The 17901-nt window shown below is 44.3% G+C and overlaps 1 long non-coding RNA gene across 1 annotated transcript in view; it reads left to right on the top strand.

The window, feature by feature from the left end:
• LOC112550762 overlaps positions 1 to 17901 on the top strand; it is a 72584-nt gene that overhangs the window by 28065 nt on the left and 26618 nt on the right. The window contains exon 4 of the long non-coding RNA XR_003094758.1: positions 6397 to 6458. This is a non-coding gene — a long non-coding RNA (uncharacterized LOC112550762). The remainder of the gene's footprint in view (positions 1 to 6396; positions 6459 to 17901) is intronic.

Below are 17901 nucleotides of genomic sequence, written 5' to 3'. Positions count from 1 at the left end.
CTAATTTATTGTCCTGTCTCTAAAGATGCTTAGTATCAAAAGAATGTGTCAAAGCAGGCACAAGAAACTCGTGGTAACTGAATAGGGTATCTCTTGTCCATGTTGAAAATTTCTACTTACTGCCTGTTAGTGATTGACTTAAATATTTATAATTGTTATTGCTTTTTCTCTTCTGGCAGGTGTGGCATGTCTTTTGTACCCCCAACTTATTCTGTTATGGTTCCTTAAGAAGCTTCCATACAGACCCTAAGGCTGGGTCCACATGATCATGGGCATGCCTTTACAGCAGCGCAAATAGTAGCAGCACAAATTTGTGCTTCTACTTTGTGCCCCTGTGCACTCTTCTGCCCACCATATGCATTGCATCAGGACCCATTGTCTCGCTGCTCAAAATGCTGCAGCGTGGGGGTGGGGACTGGCTGTCGTAGGGGCTAGCCATCCCATGTGCTGAGGCACCCTGTGCTCTGGCTAGCTAGGGAGCCATGTGCGGCAATGGGGAAGCAGGCAATGCAGGGAGTGTGCTGTGGAATCTCTGCACTGAAGCACCCTGTGCCCCAGCCAACCACTCCCCACTGGCTGGGGCAGTGTCCCTCGAGTTGGAGTAGGCAGCCTTGGGCTGGCTGCTCCCCTGTCTCCACGTGCCTCAGCATGGGGGCTCCACTGCTCAGCCCCTGCATTGAAGCATGTGGAGCCCCCATGCTGAGGCACACAGTGCCCCAGCCAGCTTCTGATTGGGACCTAGTGTGCTCCCCACGTGGTGAGCATCTGGCTGTGGTGCAGGGTGCCTCATCATGAGGGCTCCACAGCATGTGGAGATGGGAGAGCTGCCTGCTTTCCCGATTCTGTATTTGTACTGGCACTTGCCACTTCGACATAGTTTGCGCTGCTTTTTTTCCAGGTTTTGTTTTTTGCTTCTAGAAAATCCTGGTAGCAAATTTTGCCCTGGCGCTGCATATTAGCAGTGCCAAGCACTGATTAATGTGCAACTCATGCAGTTTTTGGTGCTGCAAAGAGGTTTGCAGCATTACAAATCGCATGTGCCTACATATCTGGATCTAGGCTAAAAGGTTTGATTTTTCCTGCTTTTGACTTAACTGTCTCTTTAACTAACACCCTGATATATTTAGAAATTTCCCTTTATAAAGCTATCAGTGTATTGTTGTGATTTTTTGGCATGAATTCTTCCAGGTGATATTGGGCTTCACTATATTGTAGTTCCTTCTTAAACCAACACTTCTCTGCTACTTAGGACCAGTAAGCAGAATAACATTGCCTCTTATGTGTTTTAAAGCTGAGTGTTCTAAAGGCAATCTTTCTTTTTTTTTTTTTGAGGCACTAAAAATGTATTTCTCTAAGCCTTGCTCATGATACATGACTATTTTATATGCAGGTAGTTGAAGTCATCCATTTTTACTCTTTTATTAGTCTTTATTAACTTTTTAAGTTCCTCTCACCATTGTCTACTTAATCTTTTTCCTGATCAGGTGGTCCATAGTACAATCTTCTAGTAAGTAATGCATTCTTATGACTGGATGTTTTTGTCAATACAGATTCTGTTGCATGGTCAGAAAACTGATCTGGAGATGGGAACGTACTGTCACTGAACTGGGCCCAACAAGTTGGATATGTTTTGGATGTGTAGGTGAATGTTGTGGTCGCTGTGGGCATGTCCAGATGAGCATACATGTGCATTTCCCTTGGGACAAATAGCAACAGCACATAGTTGCATCACTGCTACTTGTTCCCAGGGAACACCCATGCATGTAGGCTCTAACCCAGTGCAAGTTGTCTCAGGTGGGGTAGGGTAGGCTGGGGCCAGCACCTGTGCTGACTCCAGCAGCCTTGCCTGGTGCCCTGGGGGCTTCCCAGGGTTCTAGCAGCAGCAGTCCAAAAGCAGGGAGCCTGACTGGCAGCCAGATCATGGTTCTGGCCAGCCAGGCTCTGGTTTCAGGCAACGCACACTGCCGCCATGTGTGCTGCCTTGCTTTTTTCTAGTGTAGGTCTTTTTGATATCAGGATCTCCCAATACCAGACCCCACCCCACAATACTGCAGATTAGCATTGTGGGGAACACCTGCATGTGTGGTGGCTGCGGTACCTCATACCACATGTGCGTGATCATCTGGATGTGCCCTATATGTCTGTACAGGTGCACTGGCTTTAGTCTGCTACTGCTGACAGTGTTTCTTCTGAGACACAGGCTTCTTCTCATTTCAAATCTGGCTGCAAACATATTTAGTATAAATAAGATGATTTTCTCATATCTAGTTATAACATTTTTAAACACAGATGTGGATATCTTGTTCCTTTCTGTTAAATGCCAGGCCTCCCCAGCAGATGGCAGTTTGATCAAATCTGTTTTTAATTTGATTTACAGAGTGCTGTAAAAAGCTTTTAAATATTTATCCAAATGCTATGGAACTCTGCTTTTCAAATCACATGCTTATAGTTCAGTCAGTACATGAAAATGACATTAACTAGAATCCCATCTTCCCTCACTGATTATATAAAAACTGATATTTTGTGTCTTGAGCTGAGCACACAAAAGCAAGGGTATGCAGATCTTAGGCTAAAACTTTATCTGCAAGCTTTTCACTAAAGGTAGACAATATAAAAACTTCCTTAAGAGCCTCTAAAGAAAAACAGAATTTTTTTGGCCACATCTCATTGCCTATTCTCGCAATATATATGAACAATGCTTTGTGCAAAATCCCTGTGGGTAGATAGAAAATGGCACATGCAATTGTATATGCATAGTTTACTTTTTACACATACTGGGCTGGATTTTTATGCATGGAGACAGGTACAAATGCTAATAATGCATGTCCTGCAAAGGATTTGTGCTGTAAAATGGTTTATGCTGATATCTGCCAAGTCAAGAATGGTTAATAGCAGAAATTGCAAGGAAGGTCATTGTTAGAGGTCTCAAATGTTTGAGGTGAACACATACTCTTGTAATGTATCTTCAAAATCTTTTCAGTTTTTAAATTGTTACAATGTAAGGACTTTAACTTTTAGTTAAAGCACTAGATTCATTTAAATGACCAGTATTTCCAGAGACTCATGTGACCTCGCATAAGGCCCTTATGGAATGTTTACATTGCCTCTTGAGTGAGCCAGGGTATGTCTCCAAGAAATAATTCATGCCTACTCCCAGGCCCACTCTGAGAAATTAGATGGCTCAGATTGACTCTCACTGGGTGCATCTACACATGACATTAATGTGCAGAAAACCAGTTCTACTGTGCATTAGCATGGTGGGCAAAGCCTGTGCTAATGTGTTAGTGCACAGTAGATTTAGTGTAATGCACAGCAACAGCACAAAAAAATTAAAAAAAATGCACAGTGGGACTGGTGCCTCCTGAGTCAGGGGGAGCATTTGCTCCCCCAGCGGACAGTCAGCAACCAGGGGGGAGGGCCTGCAGCCAATCCTGCAGACCGGGGGTGGGGGGAGTCCCCCACAGCTGATTCTGCTGAATCGGGAGGGAGGAGTCTCCCTGTGGCCAGTTCCACCAACCCGCAAGTGGCAGCGGCACACCACTGGCACTTCCATGTGAGCATGATTGGCTGTGGGGGGGGACCACTTCTCCTGGCACCCCCACTCCCTGGTCAGCGCTCTCAGGGGAGGCACCAGTGCTCTCACCTGCCACTCCCCCTTCCCAGGAACACTGGCTGTGAGGAGGTGCACCGGCCATCTCAGGGGGTGTACCCCCTATGCGTCACCACTGATGGTGCATTAACTTAGTCTCTCTCATTACAGGTACTAAACTTAATGAGCCATAATTACAGTGCATTAATGAATGTGTAGACATGCGCAGATATATTTCAGTTCTGTCATGTGCAGTTATACCTCAGTTCTCCTGGGAAGCATGGTTAGGGCTGCTCTAAACCATTTACTCAAATTGATGGGCTTGTGCGGGCACAGAATGGGTGCAAGTGGGCAGGGCTTATTACTTAGAGGTGTGTCAAGGCTCACTTAGAGCAGAGTGTAGATATACACCTAATCTCTCTGTGCTTCAGTTACGCCATATGTAAAATTGGGGATAAGAATATTTACTTGCTCCTATGCTTTGTTTTACCTGAAGTGTTGGGACTTCTCTCAATGTATACACAGTGCAATAGGATTTTACCTTAGTTAGGAACTCTAAATACTATAGTAACGTGACTGTTTGTAAAAACAGCAACTTGGGTAAATATATACGTGTGACATTAAGAGAAAATAACTTTCTAAATAACTTATGAAGTGGAGGTAAGACTGTGCGCACGTCACGCAGGTATCAAATTTATGCCTGATTAGTTACTGCACATTAATGCACATGTGGATATCTTACTGCACAGTAACACTGTGTATGTGGACTAACTTGGGATTAACTTTAGTTCCAAGTCAGTCCACTCACAGCATTAATGCTCTTTAATGCCTGCGCATGTAGATGCTGGTCTATTCCCACTTACTGTGCAGTGATTTACTGAGCAGTAACTTTAAGCCACTGTAAATGCATGTGTAGACATGCCCAATGATTACTATATATTACATGAAGAGGGAGAATGTCATCCAAAAAAAATCAGTATAGCAGCCAAACACCCTAAAAATTCTTAAGTTTATGGGTGTGATATGGCAATTCATGAACTGAATAATTAGAATCCCAGCTTTTCATAACTCTTAACTAATTCTTTACCATAAGCATTGAGAAACAGTAAGTATTCAGGAACTTTTGAGTTAATAGACTTCTTGGGATTTTTTGTTTCTATTTGACGATCAGATAATTCAAGATGGGAATTACTACCAGAATAAATTCTGTGCCAGCTTTCTTGTCTAAATAAATACCAGAACTTTTAGAAGTTGACCAGGAGAACTCTATCACAACAATCTTTCATGTGGTACACCAGTTTGATGCTTGCCTTCCTGCTTAATTCTGGGTTTTGTACTCAACAGTATTGGTTAAGCTCTGTGTTATTTTCTGTTACCAAATGTGATGTTTTCTAGTAGAGCACTCTAAAAGAATGTCAACATACTTTTTTTCTATGACAGGAAGGAGTCAAGTAGAAGACACTTCTTGTTTGGAGTTTATTCTTCAGTTAAAGTATAATTTGAATTTCTCCCTGTACAAAGCAAAAAAGGAATGCCTGTGTTTGCACTCATAAATGGTGGTGTAACTATGGCAGGGCAACCATGACAACCATGCTGGGTGCCAGGTTGGGGAGGGGAGTGGTGGTGAAAAAAAATGACTGCCATTGGCAACTGTGCAATCGTGCTGGTGCTATGGTGGCAACCAGAAACTGCTGCTGCCCCGGTGCCCCAGGCACCTGGCCATGTCACTATGCTGCTGCTAAAGATACATAGATTGGTTTATTATATTGGATGCTCACATATAATTAGGCTATTTCATTTAGCAAAAGAGTTGCTAATTCCTCTTTTGAAACAATTATAAGAATCCTTCACATTTCACACCCTCATGTTTTGTGTTAAAATCCTGCAGTTTCAGGGATTTTTTTTCTCTTGAAAAAATATATACTACAGAATAATACAATCAAGTATGAACTTGACACACTGAATAATCTATAATATGCTAACATTTTAGTATCATGTTAGTATTGCATTAGATTAATATGACACTAATGCAAAATGACGGGAAAAATGACTAATACAATAAGATTTTCATATAATACTTTAGGGCTGCCATATCTGTCCATTTTGATTCACCTGAAGCCCTGCTTAGATGTGAAATGGGAGCTACATCTGAACAAACAGTTGAGGGAAAAAGCCCATCTTAAAAAAAATGGAAAAGAAAAGACCTTTTCATATTTCAAGCATTAAATACAATGGGAATAATATTACAACAGATGCACTTTGTGTGTCAAGAACAAAGATAATCCTTTCCCATAAAGACACATTGTGAAAGTGGGCTATAATGTTTCTTTGCTCTTCTAGTGTAACAGAAGATCTATGGGGAAAATCTTAGCTCCATTTAAGATCATGGTAAACCTCCAAATTACTTCTGTGAGGCCAGAATTTTATTCCCTGCATCTGGAAACTCAGTAATAGGGGAACTGTTCTGTTCATTTATTTATTTATTTTTTAACTCATCAGTGATGGTCAGATTTCCTAATTCATATTTAGATGAACCAAAGAGGTAGCACTCTACTCTAAACCATGTACAATCCATGCTTTGGGCAAAGTATGCAACTTGTGGCAAACAAGATTAATCACCCTTCTAATGTCTCCTTGTTCTATCCCAATGTAAACATCCCTCTTTATAGTGTATAAATATGTAATCTATCCCAAAATGAAATTTTGCATCTGTTTTACATTGGCAGTGGATGACCTTAAAACAGAAACTTGTACTCAAGCATATTATTGACTTTACCACTCTAACTTGTGTTTTTTCTTATTATTAGCAGATAATGATAAGCATATTTTACAGAAGCCTACATTTTAAATTGTCAAAGTGAATAAAAAGGTAAGAGGAGTCAGTAATATATAACTGCAATGTATATAACTACTATAACAAATGAGCTAAAGATGTAAATGGAAAGATTTTGACAAGTTAAGTCTGTTTTCAGTTAAAGTAATAGCTGAGAAGCATTTGTAATGTATGGGGTTTCCCTTTTATGGAGGACCCTTAGCAATATGAGACATCAATAAGAAGGCACACTCAAGTTACACACATCAGTATTGTGAATGTCCTATTATTGTAATAGAGCAGGGGTGCTCAACCTCCAGCCTGTGGGCCAAATTCAACCTGTGAAGCCATGGCATTTGGCTCACAGGGCTCTTCATGGGTCAGGAAATTTGGCAGTAGGGGAGCAGCGGCAGTTAATATGGCCACCCTCCCACACTGCCAATTCCCAACCCTCAGGTCCTGCATGTCAGAAACAGGACATGTCCCCTTCCCATTTGCAGGGCTGGGCTGGGGCTGGGCCATGTCTCCTTTCCCTCTGTAGTGCCTGTTCAAGCCCTTTTTCTCCAGGCCATGATCCCTTCTCCCTTTGAGGCAAGTTGGGCCTCCCCATCTACCCCTCACCACACAGCTGTATAGCGCCTGCCAGGCCCACTTCAGGTGTCAGATTGGACCACTGATTGAAACCAGCCCATGGACAGACGAGGCACTGCTCATTTATGGTGCCTAGAGAAGCTTAGGGGGGCACTCTAACTCATGGAGCTTCCACCCTGGTCCCACCTCCAGCTCCAGACTTAGCAAAGCCCAGCCAACTGTGTGCTGCCCCTTTCCCAGCCCAGCCCCACACGTGCAAAATATTAACCCTTGACAGAACTTGAACAGAAGTTCCCTAAGGTGCTTTGCTCTAGATTTCCTCCAGCTAATAGTTGATTTATTGAGGGTTATTTTTGTTGCATGACTAAGAGCAATCTGCAGCTGTGCACGTGTGTTGTGTCATGGCTGTAGAACACTTTCAGGGGTCAGATCATGTGAAAAAATGTAACTTGTAAGCATCCTGGTCTGCTGGGAAAAAAGGTTGGGTACCACTGTAATAGATCATTGTAGTGTCATGTTTTCAATGAGGGACAAATGCCTGAGGACTTGATGCCTTGTGTTTATTAAATCTCTGGGGAAGTATTTGGAAGAGTCTGCATAGGCTTTTTTTCCCTAATGTTCAAACCTAATTCCTACCTAGGGTTTTATTTCTATTTCCTGCAAGCTTCTCCTGCTGTTTCAACTGTAATGTTTTTTGTATCCTGCTATGTGCTATTAACAATTGGCTGTGTTTCAATTACCAGGAGACTTTATTGTAGTGGGCAGATAGAAAGTGAATGATCAGATGTGGTATTCTGATTTACTCTAATATGGAAAGAATTGTCCATGAAATATTAAGATTAAGGAATTTGGAGCTATATTCCTTATCCCACAAAGCAAAAAATGACCTTTAGGGGTGTTTAGTTCTGATGTTTGGTTAAAGCCTGTACCTTGCCATAGTACTCACTATCCTAAAGGTGTTTAAAAATTATTTCTACAAGGCAATGGCTAAGGACCAGAGTCCAGAATTTTATGCTGGCACATGAGAGGAAGGTAAGAGTGTGGCAAAACTAGATCCCTTTTCTAAGGGCCTCAGTCTATTCTCCAAATTTGCAGCTATCATTTTGCTTTTCCAATAAGTTGCAGGCAAACAATAGTATTTATATGTTTAAGTGTTTGACTGAACCTTTTAGCAAATGCTTCACCTGTCTTTTATGTATTTTCCCTTAAGTATATATGCAAATATGGAGGCTTTTTCTTAAAAACAGGCTGTTAACGTACAGTTTAAATAAAAATTTAGGAGACTCTTTTCTTGGTATTTGTCCATTCCCAATGTATTTATTTTTGGAATATGGAATGGAAGGGTCATACTGCAAGATATGTTAGTGCTGTAGATCAACTTACTCTCTGTGAATCAAAAGCAAAATCTCTCTTTGGTTGTATAGACACTGTTAACTTAGGTGCAACTGGGGGGATTCTAAAGTAGCATGATGATAGTGGCATTATTTTCTTGGTTTTAATCCCAGCATCATTTTAATGTATTTTAACATTGTTTAGGACTGAGAGTAAAATAAGACAGAGATTTTGATATTTTATCTGTTGCTACTAAATAGCTCTTAATGTAGCCTGAATAGCTTTGCATATGTAAATTGTATGAGAGCTCATAAGCTTGAAGAGCTTATTTGGAGACTTGCCATGCTTAATGTATTGGACAGTTCATAGCTTGTCTGTCTCAGTATATAGGCTTAATATTAGTAAACTCAACACTGTCTTTTAATTCATTGAATGCTCTGGAAGACTCAGTGTAACTTTAGTAAAAGAGCTTTTTAGTGAGATTTAGGGGCATTATCTACCTGATATTCTGCTGATGAACCAGAACATCTTAATGGACAAGACTATTGCACCTGGAAGGTGTCCCACAAAACTTTTTAAAAGAAATTTGCAAAAGTATCCAAACGCTTCATGGCACTATTAGACATATAATTTTAAATAAATACATAGCATTGAACTAACACTATATGCAGCTTCCATAGCATACCTCAATAAAAAAAACTTTTCATTTCAGTAGATTTGCAACCTATCCTTAACACAGTTATACACAGGATATTAGGCAACCTGTCCTTAACACAGTTATACACAGGATATTAGGGCTAAGTACAGACAGTCAAAAAGCCCAAGGCTGAATTGATTCAGTTTTTGCAGGTTAGCTTAAAATGCAGAGATTAAACTGAGAAACAACTGGACAAACATTTACTTTTGATTTAGGAAATGCAGCCACATGCCTGCTTTGGCTCAGGCCAGAAGCTGGGGGCGTGTGAGAATACATCTCTCCAGAATGCAGCCAGCATGGGCTGTGTGTTCGCATCCTCTTCCTGCTGTTTCCAAAGTCTCTGGGATTTGCAGTCCAGAATCACAGGAGTGGAACTCTCCAGGGTTGCTCATCACTTCCTCTCCCTGCTTCCAGGTATTGCTGGGATTTGTAGTCCACAGTCATAGCTAGCAGTAAGTTTTGGTAAGTTTAGCACTAGGGCAGGGGAAGAGGAAGGGGTTTTAATCCTACCTCCCTGGCCCCAGATCCCAGACCCCAGCCAGGGTTTGCCTGTGCGGGGGGGCAGCCTGTGCGGGGGGGCAGCCTGTGCCTCCCTCCACCAACTCTTCTCTGCTGGAGCACAGCCCAGTGCTAGAAAACATGCTGGGATGCTGGGGGACTGTGATTGAACTTGAACCAGGAAGGTATCTAAGACAGAAGTTTTATAAACTTGTTTGACCGAGATCAGTTAAGCCTGATACTACATTCAACCAGATTTATATTAAACCAATTTCAGCCATTTTGAAACTGGTTAATATGCACTGAGCTTCTGTTCTCTTACAGATTTAAACCAGTTTCTGATCACTTAAACCAGTTTATATGTAACTTCTGCCCCTAGCCTAAGTGATAGACATTATGTGAAATGGGATAGGATGGAGTGCATGATCAGCATGTTTGCAGATGACATCAAACTGGGGAGAGTAGTAGATATACTGGAGGGTAGGGGTAGGATTCAGAGAGACCTTGACAAAGTGGAGGATCGGACCAGAAGAAATCTCTTGAGGTTCAATAAGGACAAGTTCAAAATCCTGCAATTAGGAAGGAACCATCCCATGTACTGGTATAGGCAGGGTACTAGGGCTGTGCGAAGCTTCAGTTGCTGATTCAATTTGGCAGAGATTTGGCCCGATTCAAGACCCTTTAAATTTCTCTAAATCAAATCGGAAGTCTCCAAATTGATTTGGAGAGATTCAATGATCCAGATATAGACACAGCTTTAAATATTTTTCTACATACCTCAAAGTATCAGGTGGCTCATGAAAGCTGAGGTGCTGGGGCAGATGGAGCGTCCCATGGGATCATGGGCGGGGGGTCCCCAGCATGCTCAGTGGTGAACCTGGAAGTGGACCAGAAGCACTTCCAGTCTACTTCTGTGTCCTCCAGGGAGCACACAGGGGGCCCCTTCCTGTGCTCCCCTGGCTTAGCGACTGGTGCCTCCTGGGCCTGGGGGGGCACCTGGGGTCTCCCTACAGATGATTGCTGAGCCAGGGCAGTGCAGGGGAGGGGTCTCCCATGTGCTTGATGATGGACCCAGAAGTGGACCGGAAGTACTTCCAGTCCACTTCCAGGTCCACCACTGAGGACATGGCCCCTCCCCCACTACACTCCTGTGGCATGCTCCATCTGCCCCACCATCTCAGCGTTCACGAGCCACATCTGGTACCTCAAGGTATATAGAAAAAACATTTAAACTGTGTCTGTGGCCAAATCACTGATTCTCTGGATCAGCATTGAATCTTTGGATTCAGCCGAATCAAATTGGGACAGTGATCCAAATCAATGAACTGAATCACTGTCCCCTGATTCAGGCTGAATCTCAATCAAATACAGTCCATTTTGCACACCCTTACTGGGTACTAACTGGCTAAGGATCAGCTTTGCAGAAAAGGATCTGGGGCCTACAGTGGACATTAAGCTGAATATGAGCCAACAGTGTGCCCTTGTTGCAAAGAAAGCTAATGGCATACTGGGCTGCATTAGTAGGAGTGTTGCCAGCAGTTCAAAGGTGTAGTGGAGCTGGCTGTTGAGGTCTGCTATTAGTGATTACCCAGAGTTACCCTCTCCAACTCGTCTGCCACGCCTTTCATGTCAAAAGAAAAGGGGAGGGTCCAGTTGTATACGATCATTTCCTGTCTTATCGGGTCTACTCATGTCACAATGGGTTGATGGCCTGGGGTTCCACCTCCCCTACACCCCATCCAGGCACCAAACATGATGTTGTTTGGGAAACAGTTGTCACTCAAGCTGAGCCCCAGGGTCTTCTGGAATAAACTCTTCACGTGGATTCTTACAATTCTTGGTGCACAGTCATCATGGGTGACTTCAAGTACCCTGGCATCTCATGGGAAGAGCATTCAGCCACATGTGATTGGTTATGAAACTTCCTCACATGTATTGATCAGCTGTATTTGACTCAAAAAGTCTACAGGCTGACAAGAGGTAAGGCACTGCTGGATCTGGTACTGGCCAAAGGGGATGATCTAGTCATTGAGGCTGAAGCTGAATTCAAACTGTTTATGGGAATCAAGGACAATAAAATGTCCTTCTTCAGATACATGGGAAATTGGAAAAAAAAAGAGCAACATTGGACCCTTGCTGAACCAAATGGGGCGGCTGACAACTGACACCCAGGAGAAAGCTAATCTCCTTAATGATTACTTTGCATTGGTTTTCCACTAGCCCAAAGGGATCACCCTGCCTGACAGGATGCAGGATTACCAGGGTAAGGGTGATCATACACCTATAATTGGTGAAGATCTTGTGAAGGAACAGGTTGAGAAGCTGGACATCCACAAGTCAGGTGGCCCAGATGAAATGCACCCAAGAGTGCTAAAAGTTGGCTGAGATCATAGCATGACCATAGTGAGGATATTTGAGAACTTGTGGTGCTTGAGAGAGGTTCCTGAAGATTGGAAGAGGACCAATGTGGTGCCTATCTTCAAGAAAGGAAGGAAGGAAGATCCAGGGAACTACAGGCCAATCAGTTTGACCTCAATCCCTGGAAAGATCTTGGAAAAGATCGTCAAAGAAACCATCAACAGCAGGCTATCAGAAGTCAATGTTCTAAGAATTATCTAACATGGCTTCATTGTGGACAGGTCTTGCCTGATCAACCTCATTTCCTTCTATGACCAGGTGACACGTTACTTGAACAAAGGAGAAGAGTTTGTCATATATTTAGATTTCAAAAAAGCCTTTGACTTGGTTTCCAACAATGTTCTTATGGTAAAATTGGGGAACTCCAGGCCTCAACAATCATACTGTCTGATGGCTGGGGAACTGGCTCCATGGTTGGATCCAGAGAGTGATAGTTGATGGAACTGAGTCAACATGGTGCGTAGTGACCAGTGGTGTCCCCCAGGGCTTGGTACTTGGACCAGTACTCTTTAATATATTCATAAATGATCTGGATTTGGGTGTCAGAAGTGGACTGGCTAAGCTCACAGATGACACCAAATTATGGGGATGTGCGGTCATGCTAGAGGATAGGTTGGCAATTCAGGCCAATCTAGACAGGCTCGAAAGGTGGGCGGATCAAAACCTGATGACATTCAACACAGAGAAATGCAAGGTGCTCCACCTCAGGAGAAAAAACCCACATTATACTTATAGGTTTGGCAGTGCTATACTCACTAGCACCACAACTGAAAGATGCTTGGGGGTCATGATTGACCACAAGATGAACATGACCCACCAATGTGATGCTGCACTGAGCAAAGCAAATAAAACTTTGGCTTGAATCTACTGATGCATCTTGAGCAAGACCCAAGAAGTCATCCTCCTGCTTTATTTGGGCTTGGTGAGGTCACCTCTGGAGTACTGCATCCAATTCTGGGCTCCACACTTAAGAAAGGATGTGGAGAAGCTTGAGAGAGTCCAGAGGAGAGCCATGCACATGATTACAGGTCAAGAGAATAGGCCTTATGAGGAGAGGCTGAGAGGCATGGGACTTTTCAGCCTGGAGAAGCAAAGGCAGAGGGGTGACTTGATGGTAACCTATAAGTATATAAAGGGTGTTCATCAGGAACTGGGAGAATGTCTGTTCACCAGGGCACCCCAAGGGAAGACAAGGTCTAATGGTCACAAACTGCTGTAAGACTGTGTCACAGGCGGGGTCCTACAGGAGGGCCGTGATCTCCTTAAGGCTCCTTCCCGTGCCAAGTTGGCCCAAGGGCATCCTCGGTTTCTCGCCCGCTACGTCTTTGATGTTAAAATATGTTAGGGAGGCTGCCTTTTTATGGCCTTTTGGTCACTTCTTGTTGTAGTCTCTGCCTGTGGACTCCCGGACCCCTCGTGGGTCCCGCTCTACAAATGGGTGCTTCCGGAGCACCCTACCACCCCAATACCATGCGTGGCTCCTACCACCCCAATACCATGCCCCAAGCCTCGCAGGTGGAATGGACGTTGTTCTGTCCAGGTCTACAATCTCTCTGGCGCTCGGGCCCTCGGTGGCCCTGTCTCTCTCCGCGCCCTCTCTCTGGGGCCTTCTCCACAATGCTGCGCCTCCTCAGTATTGCCGCCCTCCTCTGGGCCTTCACTATTGCGCTGCCCTCTCACAGGGCCTTCACTATCACGCTGCCCTCTCTCTGGGGCTTGTCTCCAGTGCTGCGCCTTCTCTCGGGGCTCCTCTGTAAAGCCGCCCCTTCTCTCTGGGGCCTCCCTAGTAATACTGTCCCCTTCTGCAGGGTTCGCTGCAACGCTATGCCCTTCCTCAGGGTTCACCGCAATGCTGCTCCCTTCTCCGGGGCTCACCGCATTGCTACCCCCTTCTCCAGGGCTCACCCTGCCCACACTGGGGCTTCTCAACTGCCCCTCTCTGGGGCTGGGGTCAATGTACCCCGGATGCTGCACCCTTACTGGCGCTGGGGTCGCCACTCAACTGTGAGTCCCCGATGAGGCCTCCTCCAACCCCTAATAGCCTCACCCAAACCACCGGTCATAAACGGCAACACAAAATACAAGCCAATCGGCTATAACTTAAACAGAAGCCGCCTGGCCATAACAATGCTTAAGCCTACCAGGAAATACTCCATCCCTTCCGTGAGCGAGCTCCTTCCTCTTTGACAGCTGGCAGACAACTGCTAGCCTGGCCTCAGCCCCTGGGCTTTATAAGGACCAGGCCCTGCCCCTTCCGGTCAGCTGACCTTCCCTGGTTGCCCCGGCAACCCACAGCTGGGCTCCTTATTCACTCACTGCTAGGGTCCCTTCCCTAGCAGTTTCTCCTCCTTAGGAGCAGGGCACCTCAGTGCTCTGCGACAGACTGTTTTAGGCTGGACATAAGGAAAAACGTCTTTACCACCTGAGTCTCCAGAGTCTGGAATAGATTTCCCCCAGAAGTGGTGCAAGCACCTACTCTGGATACCTTTAAGAAATGCTTAGATGCTTATCTTCCTGGCGTGATCTGACCCCTGCTGACTTCCTGCCCCTTGGGCCGGGTGCTGGACCCAATGATATTACAAGGTCCCTTCCAGCCCTAATATCTATGAAATCTATTCTTTGACTTCTACTGAAATAGAGTGCTGGCAAAATAGGCTTTTCTGTCTTGGCTCTTCAGCTCAGTGCTGGGTCCTTTCTCTTGGCTCTTCAGTCCTGCCGCTGTACCCAGCAGCCATCCTTTTTAAGCTCCCGGCATGGTGTGTCTTTTTTACATCAGCCAGTGTGTCCTCTTCAAGCTGAAAGGAGCAGGTGCTCAAAAATTGTTACGGCGGCACCACTGCACTGCCACCTCCTGGAGTAGGCAGCGTGTCTCCAGGTAAGTTTCCCAGGCACTCAGTCCATTTTGAGGTGGGTTTTATGTAACTGTGACTTCCAGCTGCAGTTACAGTTTTGCAGGTTGATGTCTCACTGCCACAAAGTGAAGTGATTCTTCCCTTCTATTCAGTAGTGGTGAGGCCACATTTGGAGTATTATGTCCAGTTTTGTTAGTAATATTTTGAAATGCTGTAACAGAATGGTAGACTAGACACAACACCTGTTTGAAAACTAAGCAGGTATTTAGGTGTCCTGTATCTTGAGCTTTAAACAAGTGAAGTATTGCAAGAGAGCCATCACTGGCAGTGGCAGCAATCCCTGATGGTTGAGGATGATCACTCCCATGGATCAAGTTAAGGGTTGTAAATGAGTCTGTTGGTGGCTAAGAAGGCCAATCCTAGACTGTAGACTCTCTGGCAAACACCACAGGTTGTGGTTAAAGGGAGGGTCGGACCACAAATTTCTTGGTCTTGTTTGCTTTCCTTCCCTTTCTGTCGTTTTCCTGCCCCTAGGGTGAGATGGTTTTCCTCAAAGTAAGATTTAACTTCTCTCACAAGGCGTCACCATGTAGCCTTGTTCTGGGCTAGTTTTCCCAGTTTGTGGTATCAATGCCATGCTTCTTAATATTTGCCCTGAGGGCATTCTGGAAACATTTCTTCTGGCCCCCATGTGTCCTTTGTCCTTGGCTGTATTGGGAATATAGTGCTTGTTTTGCTAAGTGTACATCAGGCATACGCACACAGTGCCCTGTCCGCGATAGCTGATTTTGAATAATCAGCACTTCCACAGTGGTGGTGTTAGCATTGGTGAGGACACTGGCATTTGTGTGTTGATCCTCCCACTTTATGCCAAGGATCTTCTGGAGGTAGCACTGGTAATGGAGTTCCATCTTTTCAGGTGGTCCTTGTAGGTCACCCAAGCTTCACAGCCATAGAAAAGAGTTGGGGTTACTACAGCCTTATATAGTAGGAGCTTTGTTCAAGTCCTGACATCATGATAATTGAACACACAATGATTCAGTCTTCTGAAGGCAGAGCTGGCACATCAGATCCTATACTGGATCTTCTTATCAATGTTGGCCTCCTTAGAGAAAGAACAGGCTGAGCTAGAATTCACAAGAAAACTAGCAAGGTAGGGAGTTGTGGCCAAGATATATCTGCAGGGGTGAGATTTCTTACACCAAGAGTGATCTACAATCAGGGAAAGATCCAGGGGAGGTACAGTGGTACAGTTGCATCCTGCTTTGATTCCTGTTCCACCCAAACTTTAAAGCAAATGCCTGAAGGGGCAGCTGCATTTCTATTCAGGCAGTGCTGAGAGAGTCTATTGAGTCAATTGAAATGGTCCAGGTACCAGAAGACTGGAAAAAGGCCACCATTAGTGCCCTTCTTGAAAAAAAGTAAAAAGGAGGATGCAGGGAACTATAGACTGCTTAGTTTCACCTCAATACCTGGGAAATTACTGGAGCATATCCTAAGGAAGACCATTTGTGAGCATGTGGAGAAAGAAAGGCTGATCCCAAGCAGCCAGCATGGATTTATGAAGAACAAATCATGTCATCTAAACTTGATCTTCTTTGGCAAAGTAACTACTTGGGTGGGTGAAAGGAATGCTGTAGATATTGTGTATCTAACCTTGAGCAAGGCTTTTGTCAAGGTCCTGCACAACCTTCTCATAAACAAATTGGAGAAATGTGGGCTAGATAAAATTACTATAGGGTGGATAGATAACTGATTCAATAGCTGCAAGCGAAGTGTAATTATTAATACATGTCAGAATGACAAGATGTTTCGATTGGAGTTCCATAGGGGTCTATTCTGGGCCCAGTGCTGTTCAACATGTTTATGAATGATTTGGATGCTGACACAGAAAGCCTCTTGAGCAAGTTTGCAGATGACACAAAACTGGGAAGGATTGTGAACATGAAGGAGGATGTGAGCACAATTCAGAAGGATCTCACTATATTTGAAATTTGGGCTAAAGCTAACAGAATGAAGTTCAACGTGGACAAACACAAGGTGGTACACCTCAAGGGGAATAATCAAAAACACAAGTATGAAATGGGTGACATCTGGCTGGATAGCAGCACTATGTAAAAGGACTTGGGACTTGGGTCTTGGTAAACCATAGATTCAATATGAATCTGCAGTGTGATTTAGCCGCACAAAAAGTGAATGTGGTTTTGGGATGTATCAATAGAAGCATTAGGTGCAAGTCCTGAGAGATGATAGTGCCTCTCTACTCGGCACTGATTACGCCTCATCTAGAGTACTGCATGAAGTTCTGGGCTCCACATTTTAAAAAGGACATGGAGAAGTTAAAAAGGACATGGAGGGTCCAGAGACGGGCACCATAAGATGATAAAGGGCTTGGAAAGCAAGTCATATGAGGAGAGTCTGAAGGAACTAGGCATGTTCAGTTTGCAGAAAAGGTGCTTAAGAGGGGACATGATAGCAGTATACAAATCCTTGAAGGGCTGCCATAAAGAAGAGGGAAAGCACCTTTTCTCTCTTGCTGCAGGGAAGAGAATGCAAAGTAAGTCTAGACTGGATATCTAGACAAACTTTTTCACTGTTAGGATAGTGAAGCAGTGGAATAGACTACCTAGGGAAGCTGTAGACTCTCCATCACTGGAGGTGTTCAAGAAAAGGTTGGACAGCCACTAGCTGGGGATGATCTAGGTGTAGATATGCCTATGTTCTACTAGGAGTATTTCCCATGTTTCTGGGCTTCGTTGGTTGCCCCTGCACCACCCCCATCCCTTTTCTGCTACATGAGTTTAAGCCTTCCTCAGAGGCATTGGGTGTTGATTACAGTCAAGGCTGGGGACTTTGCCTGGGGTTTTCCAATGCTTCTGCTGAGACAAAACCTGGAAGATCTTGCCCTTCTGCTCAGGCTCAGACCAATTGTCATATTTGAGGTCAGGAAGGAATTTTACCTCATGGTCAGATTGGAACAGACTGGGTTTTAATTTTGCTTTCCTCTGTAGCCATGCATGTGGCCCTTGACTCAGAATTTCTTGAAGACATATTGACACCATTTCATAAAAGCAGGCCGTTGGCTACCATGGTTCCCCTGCTTTATCTGTGG

The sequence above is a fragment of the Alligator sinensis genome, unplaced genomic scaffold (genome assembly GCF_000455745.1).
Source record: "Alligator sinensis unplaced genomic scaffold, ASM45574v1 scaffold173_5, whole genome shotgun sequence".
Taxonomy (NCBI): Eukaryota; Metazoa; Chordata; order Crocodylia; family Alligatoridae; genus Alligator; species Alligator sinensis.
This window is presented reverse-complemented; position numbering and strand designations above follow the sequence as displayed.